Genomic DNA, 19200 nt, shown 5'->3' with positions numbered 1-19200 from the left:
GTGACAGGACAGTGAGAGAAGAGCCTTCATGGCAGAGCCAACATGTCGCATCAGCCCAGGGGCACCATTTCCGCCATTCTGTTCGGAAATTGTATGCCCTAGTGTTATGCAATCCTAAAGCCCTGCATTCTGTCATTGCTTCAAATCACACTATCTGCTCTTAAGCACGCATTCATGACCACCCAGCTATCCACTCTACTGACCTCTAAGATGGTCTCTTCGGGTACCTGACTCTCTCACTGTGGCCTGTTTTTGTCACTCAGGGCTTTGCAGTGTGTTTTCTCTGTATGACTATCTGGCCTGCCAAGCTACTTCCCCACATCCTGAAACTTCTCCCACATCTAGTCCTCCTCAAAATGTGCATGTTCCATCTGTGCCACTAAATATACGGTACTGGACAAATATTTACCCTTCTGAGCCTCCATTCCCTCATCTGTGATTATGGCACAGACTGCTGATTAGGTCCCAAATATCCATTATTCCCTCCTTCTTTTCCCAGATCATGTGGCCACCCATGTAGACATTTCCCAGTCTGCCTGGCAGCTAGGTGCCACGGGACCACATTCTGATCAATGAAATGTAAGTAAGAGAAACTGCATAGTATATTTAACTACTATTGATATATTGTTCCCCTAAAGGCAAGCTGTTTTCCCTCCACATTCCTTTTCTCCTTTCTGCTGGCTAAGAAATTCCAAGAAGTAGAACAGCTGCCTTGAATTCATAAATGCAAGCCAATTTCAAATCAAAAAACTCTGCCAGTTATATGAGAGAAATAAGTTTCTATCTTAAGTTCCTGTAGTTGGGGGTTATAGCATTTTTTGTATGTATCATAACCAATATACATAAAAAGAAGATAATAACTCTTATCTCACAGATCTCCTAACACCTAATCATCCTCAGTGAGCATTTCTTCATCCTATTTCTGTTTAATCTCATCTCTAAATGAGGGGTTTAAAAAGAACAGACCTCACAGGATGTAAAATAACACAAGGAAAGATGCTGAACTTAGAGCCTAGATAAGCCTGAATTCACTCTACATAAGCTCTGTAATCCAGGGCCAAGTCACTTAACCTCTCTGTGTTTTTGCTTCTTTGCTCTTTGTAGTTATCTCATAGGGTTGTTGTGAAAATCAAATGAGAAAATGTATGTAACATGCTTGTGTAAACCCATGTTACATGATGGGTGCCAGTTTTGCAGAAACAGACTCTCAATCAAGGACAGCTATTATTATTAGAGAGGCCTCAGGCCAATATTATTATTGCCTGAGGGATATGAGCATGTGCTCTGGAACCAGGCTGTCTAGGGTTGAATCCAAGCTCCCCCACTTACAATATGTGTGAACTTAGGTGGACTACTAAATCCCTCTGGATCTTAATTTCCATCTCTATAAAATAGGGATTGTAATAGCATCTACCTCATAGGTTCATCATAAGGATCAAATGAACTGATAATTTTAAAGCCCTAGTAGAGTACCTAGTAGATGGCAAGTGTTCAAAATTCTACCTATTGATTATTGTTATCAAAGACTCATTCCAGGGCTGATAGGTTAGGACTCTCCTCACAAAACGGAAAAGTAACCAAAGCCTCAATCAAGGGATAATGCACACTCCAATGCTTTATGAAAATGAGATCTGCCCTTGCTGACCTGCTGTTAGCTGAAATCCGCATTATTAGAACCACACCTTCAAATTAAGATGTGTTTTTATAAAAACCCTAGCCCTGAGGCAAGATATCAATGTATTAACAGAAAATGAGACTGCTTGGCCTATTTTATAATTCAGCAGAAATACACTCAGTCATTTATTCATTTAAACATTTTCTAAACAGCTATAAACACAGTTCAGGGCTCTTAGGTATTAAAAAAAATAATAGAAATCAGTTTCCCCAGACTACTACCTCAGATTGTAAAGAAAAAGGATCATGGAAGACACTGTTAATTGCCTCAGCAATATCTATTCCCCTTCTTTCTTGATAACATAACCAAATCTTACTTGGAAAAGTAAAGTGTAGGGCTTCCCTGGTGGCGCAGTGGCTGAGAATCTGCCTGCCAATGCAGGGGACACGGGTTCGAGCCCTGGTCTGGGAAGATCCCACATGCCGCGGAGCAGCTGGGCCCGTGAGCCACAACTACTGAGCCTGCACGTCTGGAGCCTGTGCTCCACAACAAGAGAGGCCGCGATAGTGAGAGGCCCGCGCACTGTGATGAAGAGTGGCCCCCGCTTGCCACAACTAGAGAAAGCCCTTGGACAGAAACTAAGACCCAACACAGCCATAAATAAATAAATTAATTAAAAAAAAAAAAAGTAAAGTGTCAATTCCAGGCAATGGATCATGACTGCTCTAAGTTGATCATGACAATCTTGTCCCTCTTCCCAGACTCTCTTGTAGCTAAGGTGGTCATGTGGCCCAGGTACAGCCAACAAATGTAAGCAAAATCTGAGGGGGCAGTCCTGAAAAAGCATTTGCTTTTCTGGTAAGAGGAGACAAAGCAGATGGTTTGGTGCCTTTGCCTTTTTCCCTGCCTGCCTTCTTTCTGTCTTGAACATGTATGAGATGTCTGAAACTGAAGCAGCTATCACATGATCTTAAGATAACAAGCATAAAGGAAAGGCTGAGGAAAGAACAGATACACTGGCCCTGACATTCCCAAGCCACTCAATGAACCAACAGCAGTAACCATTTACCTCCTGACCTCTTCTTATAAGCTATTACAGACGAGTTTTACTTGCAGCTAAATGTATTCCTACATATACAGGTTCTCCCACAGAATATGGAGCTGTAGCAGGCAGGTCCAGACAGCAGGTTCTAAAACATGGGGATATGTTCTTAAATCCAAGTTGTGGGATGATATAAAGGCTGTGAAGAGGGTGCTAATACTAAACCTTTCCTATTTCATCATTTTATCTGTGACCATCATCTAATTCAACCCAGTCTTTTGTGTATTCCTCTAGCGTGGATCCAAGTGGCTTATTGATAATCCTAAGGGGCACGATCCACCTATAAGTATAACAATATGTACTCCCTGCGCTCATATAAAACCCTGCTGTATTTGGACAGACACTCTCCCCAACCCACAGCTTTTTTCCTTTCCTATCATTTCTGTTCTAGCACATAGCAATTGTCCCAAAGGCTTCCTGTGCCTTTTCAACTCTGCAATCACACAGCAGTTGATAAGACCTATTAATATTTCAGCTCATTTTTCAATTGCAGGGCCACGATACTCACTGAACACAAACCATCTATTTGTCTACCACAAAATGCACCCAAGTGTCTCAAAATGTAACCTTCTGGTTACAAAATGAGACAGTGCTCAGGACCTCGGAGAGCACCCTTCCAGCACCCTTCCAGCACCCTTCCATGTCAATGCAAGGGCAATATCTCCAGGACCTCTTCCACAATCCAGGTCATGGAATTGCCTCTTCTTGACATTATTAACCAGAAAAAAATTTTTTAACCACTGGGTGGAGGGATATAGCCATTTTCTTAACCTGAAATATGGCAATCCACCTCAGAGGAAGCTTGGGGGAAACAAATGCTTCCATTTAGCAAGATTAAGATAATAATCAGAACCATTCACTGAGCACCTGATATGTGCCAGAAACAGAAGATATTGTTGCCATTTTATAGGCAGAAAAACAGAGGAGTAAAAAGCTACCGTATTATATAAACACTTGCTAAATGCCAGGCAGTCTGCTAAGCCATATATTCACACACACATATATATACACATATATATATATGTCTTATATATAAATTAATATATATATTTACACACACAATCTTATCAATTTATACTTATATATATATTGCTATATTGATCTATTCAGTTCTTGAATTTGAATAAAAATAATTTAGATAGTAGTGAGAGATACTTCTATTATTAGCCTCATTTTATGTGAAGAAATTGAGACAGGTAGTACATAGCTCTTAATAGCAGTATTAGAATTTAACCCAGGCAGTCTGACCATACCTAAGGCGACTATATAATTTACTGTGCAAAATAGCATTCTTTTGAGGGTGAAATGAGTGCTAGTAATGATAAGGCCAGAATAGCAGGTGTGAATCAGGACTGTCCCACATAAACTAGAATATATGGTCACTCTAGTTGTATTGACCTCAATGAAATAATGACATGAAATAATGCACTTAAAGCATTCATCTCTATGCCTGAAATGTAATGTGTGCTCAATATATTTTAGCTATTTTTATTATTACCCATCTCTCAGGGTCACTTTGAGACCTTCATGAGATGGAAGGTGTAAAGTGGTCCAGAGATACACAGTAAATATCATCAAGTGTTTCCTTAACATGCCTCCTCCATCCTGTCCTCTTGCTTTCCAAGGAAGCATCAATCCCAGCACTTGACACCTGTCACATGTGAGCAATGCAGAGCCAGAAGAATGTGAGATGACTCAAGGCCTGTCTGCCTCGGGTTGATGGGTGGGAAACCAGTGAACTTCTGAGACTGGTCCAAACACCCACTGCCGCATGTCAGGAAAGAAGCCGGTGCTTCTGGAGCAGCCATTGATGTCTGTCTGGGCATCTGATATCTCAGCTAAATTCAGATTGACAATCAATACAGACTCCTCCGGAGACCTAATTTTCACAGGTTCCCTTAGTTCACCAGCATGTCATTTTGCATAGGTGAGACTTTCATTCAGGGTGGCTGCTCCTGTTTCTAAGCAGTTGTCTGAAGTTTCCCAGTTCTACCTCCACTCTCCTCCACGTCTTCAATCGCTTCATTTTACAGCAAGGAAAACATTTTATCAATGGCCACTCTCCTTAAGGTGGGATTACAGATATCAAATCACAAAATCATGGAAATTCTAGATAGAGCTGGATTGCTTTAAGAGTTTCTAGTCTAGAACAAAAAATCTTAAAATTTGTATGGAGACACAAAAGACCCCGAATAGCCAAAGCAGTCTTGGGGGAAAAAAACGGAGCTGGAGGAATCAGACTCCCTGACTTCAGACTATACTACAAAGCTACAGTAATCAAGACAATATGGTACTGGCACAAAAACAGAAACATAGATCAATGGAACAAGATAGAAAGCCCAGAGATAAACCCACGCACATATGGTCAATTAATCTATGACAAAGGAGGTAAGGATATACAATGGAGAAAATACAGTCTCTTCAATAAGTGGTGCTGGGAAAACTGGACAGCTACATGTAAAAGAATGAAATTAGAACACTCCCTAACACCATACACAAAAATAAACTCAAAATGGATTCGAGACCTAAATGTAAGACCGGACACTATAAAACTCTTAGAGGAAAACAAGAAGAACACTCTTTGACATCAATCACAGCAAGATCTTTTTTGATCCACCTCCTAGAGTAATGGAAATAGAAACAAAAATAAACAAATGGGACCTAATGAAACTTAAAACCTTTTGCACAGCAAAGGAAATCATAAACAAGACGAAAAGACAACCCTCAGAATGGGAGAAAATATTTGCAAATGAATCAATGGACAAAGGATTAATCTCCAAAATATATAAACAGCTCACTCAACTCAATATTAAAGAAACAAACAACCCAATCCAAAAATGGGCAGAAGACCTAAATAGACATTTCTCCAAAGAAGACATACAGATGGCCAAAAAGCACATGAAAAGCTGCTCAACATCACTAATTATTAGAGAAATGCAAATCAAAACTACAATGAGGTATCACCTCACACCAGTTAGAATGGGCATCATCAGAAAATCTACAAACAGCAAATGCTGGAGAGGGTGTGGAGAAAAGGGAACCCTCTTGCACTGTTGGTGGGAATGTAAACTGATACAGCCACTATGGGGAACAGTATGGAGGTTCCTTAAAAAACTAAAAATAGAATTACCATATGATCCAGCAATCCTACTACTGGGCATATACCCAGAGAAAACCATAATTCAAAAAGACACATGCACCCCAATGTTCATTGCAGCACTATTTACAATAGCTAGGTCATGGAAGCAACCTAAATGCCCATTGACAGATGAATGGATAAAGAAGATGTGGTACATATATAGAATGGACTATTACTCAGCCATAAAAAGGAACGATATTGGGTCATTTGTTGAGACGTGGATGGATCTAGAGACTGTCATGCAGAGTGAAGTAAGTCAGAAAGAGAAAACAAATATCGTATATTAACGCATATATGTGGAACCTAGAAAAATGGTACAGATGAACCGGTTTGCAGGGCAGAAATAGAGACGCAGATGTAGAGAACAAACGTATGGACACCAAGGGGGGAAAGTGGTGGGGGTTGGTGGTGGTGGTGTGATGAATTGGGCGACTGGGATTGACATGTATACACTGATGTGTATAAAATTGATGACTAATAAGAACCTGCTGTATAAAAAATAAATTAAATTAAATTAAAAAAATTTTTTTTTACAGTTTCTAGTCTGATGCACTCAATTTACAGATCAAGGAACTGAGATACAATAAGAGACTTGCTTAATGTAACAGGCAAGTTATTTTAGCATCAGAATGGGGTTGGGGGCAGGACTCTGAAGTTGGACTACCTAGATTCAGATTTTACCTCCATCATATTCAATTTACTTTCTCTCTCTGTGCCTCACTTTTCTCAGCTATAAACTGGGACTAATCATAGCACCCACCTCCTTATATTCTGATGAGGATTAAAAGAGATAAAACCCCCCTAGCGCAGTTTCCTAGGACTTAGAATAAACATTAGATAAAGGTAGCATTTTATTATTAATATTGATGGAGCTGGTACAAGATTCCACATCTCTTAGTAGGAAAAACCATGAATTTGTCAAATTCTGGGTGCATCCTTAAGAAAAGGGGCATTTTTTTAAGGTTTTGGATTTTTAAATGCTTTTCCTTTATGGCATTTAATACTCTCAAGATTAATGAGCTTGACCATCATTTCTTAAACTGTATTCCTCAAAGTAGCAGTTTCTAACAAAGCTAGGAATTCTTTGAAATCCCTAGTTTGGTGGTCATACAAGTCTGAGAAATAGTGGACCTTCTATTTCTTCCTCCCCTGAAGATTCATAATGCATATGAACATATTATGCAAGAAGTCCTGCAGGAAAGAAGTCTGCATGACATTATTTAAGCTGCCATTTCCCAAATATACTTGACCACAAAATCCTTTCAAATATCCCCACTGACACTAGTGTCCCAGAACACGGTTTGAGAAATTCTGAATTAGATCAAAGCTTCTTCAAGTCTCCCTCTCAAAATCAGAAGCCAAGCCATGTCACCTGACATTCCACAGCTTCCCAACCTGAAAAAAATAATCTAGCAAATAACCGAGATTTGACATCTGCCCAACCCAAGATTCCCACAGCACTGAGTCTTGACAGTCATGTTTGTATAACTCTACTCTGCCACCCTACCCCTTAGCTATAGCTAATTGGACAAGAAGTGGACACTTGACTGAGGATGAACCAATCAGATTCTCTCCAGAGACAGCCCGGTGTAGGGAGGTGTCCCAGCTCTGAAGTTGAAGTCTCCAAACTCCTACTGCTGGAAACTCAGAAACTATTCTGCTTAGAGCTTCTTTCTCAAACGTTCCCCACCGAGTGGTAAAGACGGTGGCTAGCATCTCCTGCCTACTATTCTATTTCTCACTTCCCACAATTCCATGAAAAGTCCCAGAATTGAGTCTTGTTGGCCCTGATTGGCCCCGCTTAGGTCACTGACTCATCCTAAACCAATCACAGAGGACAAGGGATATGGGCCTCTGATTGGCTGGGCCTGAGTCACGTGGCCATTTCTGGAGCCAGGATTGACAAGAAACCCATCTGAATCTCCCAGGACTGAAGATATAGGAAGAGTGGTTCCCAAAAGTAAAATTGAGGTTTTGTAACCAGAAGAGGGTATAGAGGATGGACAGATAAAAATAAAGATGTCCACCATGCCCAGGGCCACATTATGACTTTAATGGGTCTTAGGCACGTCTGTCTTCATGAGTCCCTTCCTCCATAAAAACATATATATTTAAAATTGTATTTTACGAGTGTGTTGGCATAAAGACAAATATAACCCAGGCTGGGTTATATTCCTGTTTGTCTTCTGATTTTAGAGGAAATTAAAACATTTTTGTGGACTCTAGGCACTGCACCTACTGTGCCAATGGATAAATCAGCCCTGACCACACCAGCTCTCAGACGGAGACTTTTCCAGCAGAAACTCACTGATCAGCAAGTATTCTTCCTGTGCCTGCCTTCCACACCACCCTTGAGCTTGGCCCAAGAGCTCATGAGGAGGCGCAGCCAGTTTTCCTAAAGAACCAACCGGGAGAAAAGGGAACCAAGTAAATTATGGGCTTCTTAATAAGCATAATCTTCCTGCTAAGGTGTTTATCTGCCAGACTGCCTTAATCTGCTTCCAAAGTTCACATTCATTAACTGCCTAATCTCTGAATGGTGCTGACAGCCCCCTTCACAAATCTCTCATCTGCCGTAACCCAAGTTATATTCATGGTTGTTATTTTTAGGGTTACATGAAGTCAGTAACCTTTTACTTTCTCCCTACCCCAACCGCCCCCATAGTTTAAAGAGAGAGGAACCAAGGGGATGTTTTCATGGAGAGGAAAACCAGAGAAAGAAACAAGCTGATAGGGAGGGTGGGAGGGAGGCTCAAGAGGGAGGGGATATGGGGATTTAAAAAAAAGAAAAAAAGAAAGAAACAAGCTGAAAAGGGCCCTGACCGCTTTGAAAGCAAAGTCCAAAAGGGGCTTTCTGAGGTTAGCTAGAAAATCTCTTGTCCCTAGTAATTTACCCTGAACTACTATGGGCAGAGGGTTGCCAGTCAGCATAGTGCGGTTCACGCATTCCTATGTGTCAGCCATTTGCTTAACACATTGGTGGGTTCTGCCACATTCGTGTGTCGACCGAAGAATTATTTATTAAGCTTTTGTTTACTTTAAACCACCTCACTTTTCCCACATAACCTCATCTAAGCATTACCATCCATGAGATCAAAAGTTTGATAAACAATATTTTTCCTGATACATTTAATTAAATATTAACTATTCAAACAGAAAATACTCCTGGTAGCATACCTACCACTAATTAGCTGTGTGACTTTAGCAAGTCACTCACCCTCTCTGAGCTTCAGTTTTCTGACCCTGTTGACCTCTCAAGCTCTATGATTCTGAAATTCCAGAGATACGTTTAGGCAGTTGTATTTTGTGAGATTATGTTCCACTTTTTCTCCCACTTTTCTAGCCTTTATTTTCCTGAGTATTAATTATTAAATGGGGGGGGGAACTATATAAAATTTGAAAACAAAATATATCTTAAACTACTCTTTTCCCTTTATTCTCTATGTTCCAAATCTATTGGGTTTGTTTTGTTTTGTTTTTTTCAGATTTCTGTCCACCCAAGCTCCTTCAAAACTTCAGAGGTTTTGTACATGCTGTTCCCTCTGAAAGCAATGCTCTTCCCACAAGTTAACACTTACTCACCCTTCATATCTCAGCTCAGTGTTCCTTGCTCAGGGAAGCCTTCTTAACCTCTTACCGCCACTTCCACTATGAGTCAGGTCTTCCTTCTAAATGCTTCCATATCATTCTGTTTCTCTGGATGTAATTTTTTTTAATTTGGAGGATCATTTTAGTGTCTGACCTCCTCACTAGACTATGTTTCACGAGGACAGGAACAGCACTTGATTTTCGTGACACTGTGTTTCCAGAAATTTCTGTAGTGCCTAGCACACAGTAGACACCCAATTTGAATGAATAAAATCTCCAGGAGAGGGTGGTTTTGGAATCTCATAGAAACTCACATTTCTTTTGGTAACCTATTCTAGGGACTCCCAACCTTTTCAGTCACAAAATCATCCTTAATGTCTAGCCTAAATTCTTCCTTACTCTTGGCAGAGAAAACATTTTAGAAATAGAGTTATACCTGAATGCTGTAGTCTTGGAGAGCCAAAGAGAAATTATAAGTTGCTTCTCTGATGAAGCCCTGGGAATTTCTTCCTACTCCCCACGCAAGGCAAAATCCAAATGTTCTTTTTTTTTTTTTAATTGGGGTATAGAAATCCAAATGTTCTTGATGCATGTTAATTGCAAATGGAGACTACTGTTACCTGTTTCCACGCAATTATCTACAGAGTTCAGCCCAAGGCTGTGACTCTGCCTGATGGCTTTCTCTGGTAACCGGAGCCCAGTGAGCCTGTGCCCAGGAAATGCCGGGGAGTTAGTGCTCCTGGGGATTAGCACTCAACCAATGACTGATGCTAGCTGATGGATAAATATGCCAGCTCCCTTGCCATCCCAGGCGGGATAATCTGATTGCCCACCGTGGTAACCTGCTGAATAACACATCCTTATTGGCTTCTTTCCTTTCATTGCCTCATTTACCCCACCCCTTACTGCGGTGGACACTGTGAAGCGCCATCCAGACCTCCCTTCACTGAAGGACTTCCTGCCCTAGCTGCTGGGAGTGCTGCTGGCAGACGACCTTCATTTGTCAGTCCCTTTAGGAATTGTCTCAGCTGCAGAGAGCTGTCTTGGCCAAGGATGCACCTTGTTCTGGGAAGCCCATGTCCAATGACTGATGGATGCGGGTTTATGAAGGCTTAGCCACCTAGCCAAGTTTAGGACAACTTGGAGGGTCGTCCTAGCTTCAGAGCTCCCTGTAGGGTTGGCTCGGGCTGTTGCTGAGCCTGCACTGTGGCTCGCCTTCCCCCCTGCCCATCCCTGCTTCCTTCTCCTTCCTTTTATACGTGTTGATTCCAAGGGCATTCTTTAATAAACATCCTGGCGCGAACTCCATCTCAGAGTCTGCTTTCTGGGGCCTCGCCTCTCTACGAGGGGGAGAGCTAGTGAGCCAGCCAGCTATCCAGCTGTCCCGTTCATCGAGAGGGAAGGCTCTACAAGGAGGAAAGCGAGCTTACTAGTATTTGTAGCCTGTGAAGCTGCACTAGGATTATCCCTATTAATAATAGTATCAAATACCTACAGTGTTGATTACCTACAAAATCTTAACCTTCTCCAATGTTAAAAATTATTGTCCCAACTATTATATTAATGCCATTAATATGATTAGCAAAAAATAATATAACCTGAATCACTACCACAACCTACAGCTTACTAATTAGTTTTATCAGCCTATTTCTTCTTAACCAGTTTAACCACAACAGCCTTTACTTTCCATTAATCTTCTTCTACTCCCTATCAGCACCTTTACGAATTCTAGAAACATGACTCCTACCACTAATACTCATAGCCAGACGATGCCACCTGTCTAAAGAATCACCAGCTTGGAAAAGGTTATACTAATCGTCCTACAGATGTTCCTAATTATAATATTAACAGCCACAGAATTGATTCTATTCTACATGTCATTAGAAGCAACACTAGTCCCAACATTATTATTATCTCCTGAGGAAAGCAAACAGAATGACTTAATGAGGGACTTTGCTTTTTATTTTACACACTAGTATTGATAGCATCTCTTCCACTTCTAGTTGCTCTCGTACATACCCAAAATACTATAGGTTCGCTAAACTTTTTAATAATCCAACACTGAACCCAAACAATATCTAACTCTTTATCCAGTATTTTCATATGACTAGCATGCATAATAGCTTTTATAGTAAAAATACCCCCCTGACTGCCAAAAGCACATGTCAAAGCCCCCATTCTATAGTTCTTGCAGCCATACTACTCAAACTTGTGGGCCACGGTATGCTACGAATCACAATGATCCTACACCCCTTAACAAACCACACAGCATATCCACTCGTCACATTAGGAATAATCATAACCAGCTCAATTTGTTTGTGCCAAACAGACTTAAAATCACTCATTGTGTACTCATCCATTCGACACATAGCACTTGTCATTGTAGCTAACCTCACCCAAACATGTAGAAGTTATACAGGGGCTACCGCCCTAATAATTGCCCATGGCCTCACGTCATCTATGTATCATTCTGTCCGGCAAATTCAAATTACAAACATATTCAGAGCCGAACCATAATTTTAGCCTGTGGCCTACAGACGTCTCTTCCACTAGTGGCAACATGATGACTACTGGCAAGTCTTACGAACTTAGCATTACCCCCCAACAATCGACTTAATCGGAGAACTATTGGTAGTAATAACATCTTTTTCATGTTCCAACATCACCATCATCCTAATAGGGATTAAGGCAGGCATTACTGCCTTAGACGCTCTATGTATTCTAATCATAACACAACATTTACATGAGAAAACACCCTCTTAACTCTGTACCTATTACCCCTTCTACTATCACTCAACCCCCAAATTACTTTGAGACCCATGTACTGTAAATATAGTTTGACAAAAACATTAAATTGTGCATCTAATAACAAAAGCTCAAATCTTCTTATTTACTGAAAAAGTATACAAGAACTGCTAATTTATGTCTCCACATTTAACCAAACTTTTAAAGAACAGGAGTGATCCATTAGTCTTAGGAACCAAAAAACTGGTGCAATTCCAAACAAAAGAAATAAATTTATTCCCCTCTTCCACACCAGTCACGCTAACTATATTAACTCTACCAATTAAAATAACAACCTCCAGTGTCTACAAGAGTAACCTATGCCCATTTTATGCAAAAACCATTGTCTGATATGCCTTACCAGCTTAATTCCCATGACAATATTCATTTACTCAGGCCAGGAAATAATCATTTCAAATTGACACTGAATTACTTACTATCCAACCCTAAAACTATCACTTAGCTCTAAATTTGACTACTTCTCAGTGATATTCCTACCAGTAGCACAATTCGTCACATGGTCAATCATACAGTTCTCAACATGCTATACACCCTCAGACCCTAACGTTAATAGATTCTTCAAATATCTACTTGTATTTCTCATCACTATGCTAAGTTTTAGTTACTGCCAATAATCTTCTCCAACTTTTTAGCTGCAGTCATGTCCTTTTTGCTAATGGGACGAACGGTAGGGCCAAACAGACACAAACACTACCTCTCTTCAAGTCATTTTACATAACCGCACTGGTCTCTAATTGGATTCATTATATCAACAGCATGGTTCTTACTCAACTTAAATGCATGAGACTTGTAACAAATTTTCAGACTTAACTTAAATCACATTAATTTACCCCTAATCAGGCTTCTCCTAGCTGTAGCTGGAAAATGTACCCAATTTGCCCTTCATCCATGACTTCCCTCGACAACAGAGGGCAACACTCCAGTCTCAGCCCCACTCCACTCAAGTACTATAGTTGTAGCAGGTGTTTTCTAACTTATCCGTTTTCATCCACAAGTAGAAAACAGTAAAACAATCCAAACAATAACATGATGCCTAAGAGCCATCACCACCCTATTTACGGCAATCTGTGCTCTCACCCAAAACATCAAAAAAATAGTCGCCTTTTCCACCTCAAGTCAACGAGGCCTTAAAATAGTAACCATTGGCATTAACCAGCCCTACCAGCCTTCCCCCATATCTGCACACACGCACTGTTCAAAGAAATGCTATTCATGTGCTCCAGATCCATTATTCACAGTCTAAATGACGAACAAGATATTAGAAAAACAGGAGGTCTGTTTAAAGCAATACCTTTCACCACAGCCTCTCTCATCATCAGAAGCTTTGCATTAACAGGGATGCCTTTCCTCACAGGCTTTTACTCCAATGACCTAATCATTGAAACCGCCAACACACCCTATACCAGTGCCTGACCTTCCTAATTACACCGATTGGCACATCCCTAATGACTGTCTACAGCACTCAAATTCTTCGCACTCTTAGGACAGCCTCGCTTCTCTACTCTAACTCGAATTAATGAAAATAATCCACTCCTAATTAAGTTTATTAAACGCCTTTTAATTGGAAGTGTTTTCGCTGGATTCTTTATCTCCAGCAACATCTCTGCAACAACTATTCCACAGGTAACTATGCCTTATTATTTGAAATTAACAGCCCTTGCCGTGACTATTTCAGGGTTTACTCTGGCACTCGAAATCAAGTGTAGATTTTTGTGTAAAAAATACACAAAACCTAAATTTCAATTATCCTTCAAACCTATTCAAATTCTCTAATCTCAGATACTTTCCAACTATCATACACTGTCTCTCACCATATCTAAATCCATCAACAAGTCAAAAATCAACATAACCACTGTTAGATCTGATTTGATTAGAAAATGTGCTACCAAAATCTACCTCACTTTTCCAAATAAAAATTTCTATACTAGCCCTAGACCAAAAAGGCCTAAAGTTTATTTCCTCTCCTTCCTCAGTACATTTGCCTTAAGCATAGCTCTATTTAATTTCCATGAGTAACTTCCATAATTAGCACAACACCAATAATGACCAACCAGTAACAAACAATCACCAGCCGAGTACCATAACACAGCAATTCCTATAGCTTCCTCACTAAAAAACCCAGAAACTCCCGTCTCATAAATCACTCAATCCCCCAACCCATTAAACTTACACACAATCTCTACTTCTTCATCCTTTAAAATACAAAGAACCACTGCAAGCTCCATTATCAGCCTTGAAAGAAACATGCCTAGGATGGTTTTACTAGAAACTCAAATCTCAGGATACTGCTCAGTGGCCGCAGAAGTTATATAACCAAAAACTGCTAATATACGCCTAGATAAATTTTTAAAACCATTAGACCCCAAAACAACCCAACAAAATTTATTACAATACCACAACCAACTCCACCACTCACAATTAATCCAAGCCCACCATAAATAGGTGAAGGTTTTGAAGAGAAACCTACAAAACTACAAAAATAGTATTTAAAATAAATACAATGTGTGTCATCATTATTCTTTTTTTTTTTTTAATTTATCTATTTATTTATGGCTGTGTTGGGTCTTCGTTTCTGTGCGAGGGCTTTCTCTAGTTGCGGCGGGCGGGGGCCACTCTTCATCGCGGTGCGCGGGCCTCTCACTATCGCGGCCCCTCTTGTTGTGGCGCATAGGCTCCAGACGCGCAGGCTCAGTAATTGTGGCACACGGGCCTAGTCACTCCGCGGCATGTGGGATCTTCCCAGACCAGGGCTCGAACCCGTGTCCCCTGCATTGGCAGGCAGATTCTCAACCACTGCGCCACCAGGGAAGCCCCTGTCATCATTATTCTTACATAGAATCTAACCAAGGCCAATGCCATGAAAAATCATCATTGTATTTCAACTATAAGAATACTAATGACCAACATTTGAAATCTCACCCATTAATTAAAACTGTTAACAACACATTTATCTACCAGCTCCATAAAATATTTCATCATGAGATATCTACAGACATGCATTGTTCAGAAAACAATGGTGAAATTTCAGTTCCCTACTAGGTATTCCTTTAATTCTACAAATCTTAACAGGGTTATTCTTAACAATACATTGTACATCAGATACAATAACTGCCTTACATTTGTAACGCATATCTGCCGAGACGTAAATTACAGATGAATTATCCAATATCTACATGCAAATGGAGCTTCCATATTTTTTATGTGCTTATTTATCCATGTAGGGCAAGGCCTGTATTATGGATCTTACACTTTCCCAGAAACATGAAACATCAGAATCATCCCTACTATTTACAGTAATAGGTTTATGTGTTACCATGAGGCCAAACATGCTTCTAAAGTGCAACAGTCATTACAAATCTCCTTTCAGCAATTCCTTACATTGGCACCAGCCTGGCTGAATGAATCTGAGAATTCTCAGTTGACAAAGCCACCCTTACACGATTCTTCTTCCACTTATCGTTCCATTTATTATTGCAGCTTTAGCAGTTGTCCACTTATTATTCCTTCATGGTACAGGCTGTAATAATCCAACAGGAATCTCATCCGACATGAACAAAATCCCATTTCACCCATACTACACAGTCAAAGATAACCTTGGTGCCTTGTTCCTATTTCTTTTTTCTTTCTTTTTATTTATTTATTTATTTATTTATTTTTGTCTGTGTTGGGTCTTCGTTTCCGTGCGAGGGCTTTTTCTAGTTGTGGCGAGCGGGGGCCGCTCTTCATCGCGGTGCGCGGGCCTCTCACTGTCGCGGCCTCTCTTGTTGCGGAGCACAGGCTCCAGACGCGCAGGCTCAGTAGTTGTGGCGCACGGGCCCAGTTGCTCCGCGGCATGTGGGATCTTCCCAGACCAGGGCCCGAACCCGTGTCCCCTGCATTGGCAGGCGGATTCTCAACCACTGCGCCAGCAGGGAAGCCCTATTTCTGATGCTACTAGCAGTAGTACTAGTACTATTCTTACCTGACCTTCTAGGGGACCCAGACAACTATACCCCAGCTAGCCCCCTCAACACTTCTGCCCTCACATCAAACCAGGTTGATACTTCTTATACCCATACGCAATCCCACAATCAACTCCCAACAAACTAGGAGACGTACTAGCCTTAATCTTCTCAATTGTAATTTTACCAGTTATCCCAATACTTCACATATCAAAACAATGAAATATAGCACTCGACCCCTTAGCCAATGTCTATTCTGAGTATTCATAGTGGATTTACTAACACTAACATGAATCAGAGGATAACCTGCTGACACCCATTTATTATCACTGGGCAACTAGCATCTATTTTATACTACCTTCTAATCTCGTTCTTATACCACTAACAGGCACCATTGAAAACAACCCCCTAAAATGAAGAGTCTTTGTAGTATATTTATTACCTTGGTCTTGTAAACCAGAAAAGGAGAATAACACATCTCCCTAAGACTCAAGGAAGAAGCCCCAGCTCTACCATCAGCACACAAAACTGAAATTCTACTTAAATTATTCCCTGAACAATTTGTTGTGGGACATTTACACTATCTTTAAGTACTATATAAGTATTAATAATGGCACCATCGGGGCTTCCCTGGTGGCGCAATGGTTAAGAATCCGCCTGCCAATGCAGGGGACACGGGTTCGATCCTTTGTCCGGGAAGATCTCACATGCCGCGGAGCAACTAAGCCCGTGCGCCACAACTACTGAGCCTGTGCTCTAGAGACCGCAAGCCAAAACTACTGAAGCCCGCGCGCCTAGAGCCCGTGCTCCTCAACAAGGGAAGCCACCGCAATGAGAAGCCCGCGCACCGCAATGAAGAGTAGCCCCCGCTCACCGCAACGAGAGGAAGCCCGCGCACAGCAACGAAGACCCAACACAGCCAAAAATAAATAAATAAAATAATAATTAAAAAAAATAAAATAAAATAATGGCACCATTAAAACCAACACTGCTATGTATTTTGTGCATTATGTTACCTTCCACATATGTAAGTACATATATGTTTTATTGTACATAATACACGATATGTATAATCGTACATTAATTATCTACCCCATGCTTATAAGCATGTACATTATCCTACTGACATTACATAATACATTATACTGGTCAACTCACATTAAACCCTTGTCCCTGTGAATATCCATGAAGTAAATGGACAGCTTGTTATTACATAGGACATATACGTTTATTAATCGCACATACCACGTTGAGTCAACTCACTTCCAGTCGACATGCTTATCATAACTGATAAACAGAGCTTAATCAGCAAGCTATGAGAAACCATCAACCTGCCCACAAACATGTCCTTCTTATTGCTCCAGGCCCATAAATCATAGGGGTTTCTGTGAATGAAATATATCTGGCATCTGGCTCTTACTTCAGGGCCATCTCAGCACACACTTTCCCCTTAAATAAGACATCTTGATGGACTAATGACTAATCAGCCCCTGCTCACACATAACTGGTTTCACGCATTTGGTATTTTTTAATTTGCGGGGTGGGTGGTGGGTGGGAATGCTGTGACTCCGCTATGGCTGTCAAAGGCCTTACTTAACATAGTCCAGCAACTTGTAGCTGAGCTTAAACTGAATATTATTTACCAACATCATCAACCATCAGTTGTTGTTTAGCCAATGGTTATGGGACATAAAGCAATTACACATATACATACAAACGTATGTACACATGCACATGCATCAGGTAAATAGCCTGTTTAATCAAACTCCCCTTACTCCGCGCTAAACTCACACTTTATATGCCATCATCACCCTGCCAAACCCCCAAAACAAGGCAAAATATATAAATATATAACATTCAGCTAACTCATTAAACAAACACATTACCCTTATTTTACCAACCCAAAGCTAGCGTAACTACAAACTAGCCTCTGAACTGTACCAATGAATTACTTACATATACAGCTTATACAGACAGACATCCCCCTAGATCTGCCACTTACCTCAGACAAAATCAAAATTAAGTATATTTTAATGTATAAATTAAAATACATTTTAATAACACACAAAAGAAAAAATTATTTCGATACTAATTTTAACACAATCCAAACTATTACACTGAATACCAATATATCACTTAAGTACATAAATCTTCTACGTACAAAATTCTACTCAACCTGTTGATGTAGCTTAATAATTAAAGCAAGTCACTGAAAATGCCTACATGAGGTTACCTACTCCATAAATACATAGGTTTGGTCCCAGCCTTTCTATTAATTTTTAATAAAGTTACACATGCAAGCATCTGCATCCCAGTGAGAAAGCCCTCTAAACCGTAAAAGATTAAAAGGAGCAGGCATCAAGCACACCAAAAAGTAGCCGCCATGGTCATATGATTGATTAACCCAAATTAATAGAAATCTGGCATAAAGCGTGTTAAAGAGCACCCCCAAAAATAAAGTCCTAGCTAAGCAGTAAAAAGCCATAGCTAAAATAAAAATAAGCTACAAAAGTGACTTTAACATTTCTGACTACCCAGCAGCTAAGATCCAAACTGGGATTCGATACCCAACTATGCTTAGCCCTAAACTCAAATAGTTACAACAACAAAATTATTTGCCAGAATACTACTAGCAAAAGCCTAAAACTAGAAGGACTTGGCAGTGCTTCTTAGCGCTCTGCAGGAGCCTGCTCTATAATCAATAAACCCCAATAACCCTCACCAACCCTTGCTAATAATACAGTCTACATCCCAGCACCTTTAAGCAAACCCTGAAAAGGAAGAATAGTAAGCGTAATTATCAGAAATAAAAATGTTAGGTCAAGGTATGGGATGGGAAGAAATGGGCGACATTTTCTACCTCAAGAATGTAAAATAATTTAATATGAATGTTTTTATGAAATTAAAAACCAAAGGAAGATTTAGCAGTAAATTAAGAATAGAGGGCTTAATGGAATCAGACCACGGGGTACACACACATCACCCATCACCCTCCTCAAGTATGGATAAC

General features: G+C 40.3%; 1 protein-coding gene across 11 annotated transcripts in view; it reads right to left on the bottom strand.

Annotated features, from left to right (window-relative positions):
• SUDS3 (SDS3 homolog, SIN3A corepressor complex component) overlaps window positions 1-19200 on the bottom strand; it is a 384413-nt gene that overhangs the window by 164820 nt on the left and 200393 nt on the right. The gene's annotated exons all lie outside the window — the stretch shown is intronic.

The sequence above is a fragment of the Balaenoptera borealis genome, assembly GCF_965194805.1.
Source record: "Balaenoptera borealis genome assembly, chromosome: 14".
Classification (NCBI taxonomy): domain Eukaryota; kingdom Metazoa; phylum Chordata; class Mammalia; order Artiodactyla; family Balaenopteridae; genus Balaenoptera; species Balaenoptera borealis.
The sequence above is the reverse complement of the archived record's forward strand: the minus strand, read 5'-3'. Positions and strand labels throughout refer to the sequence as shown.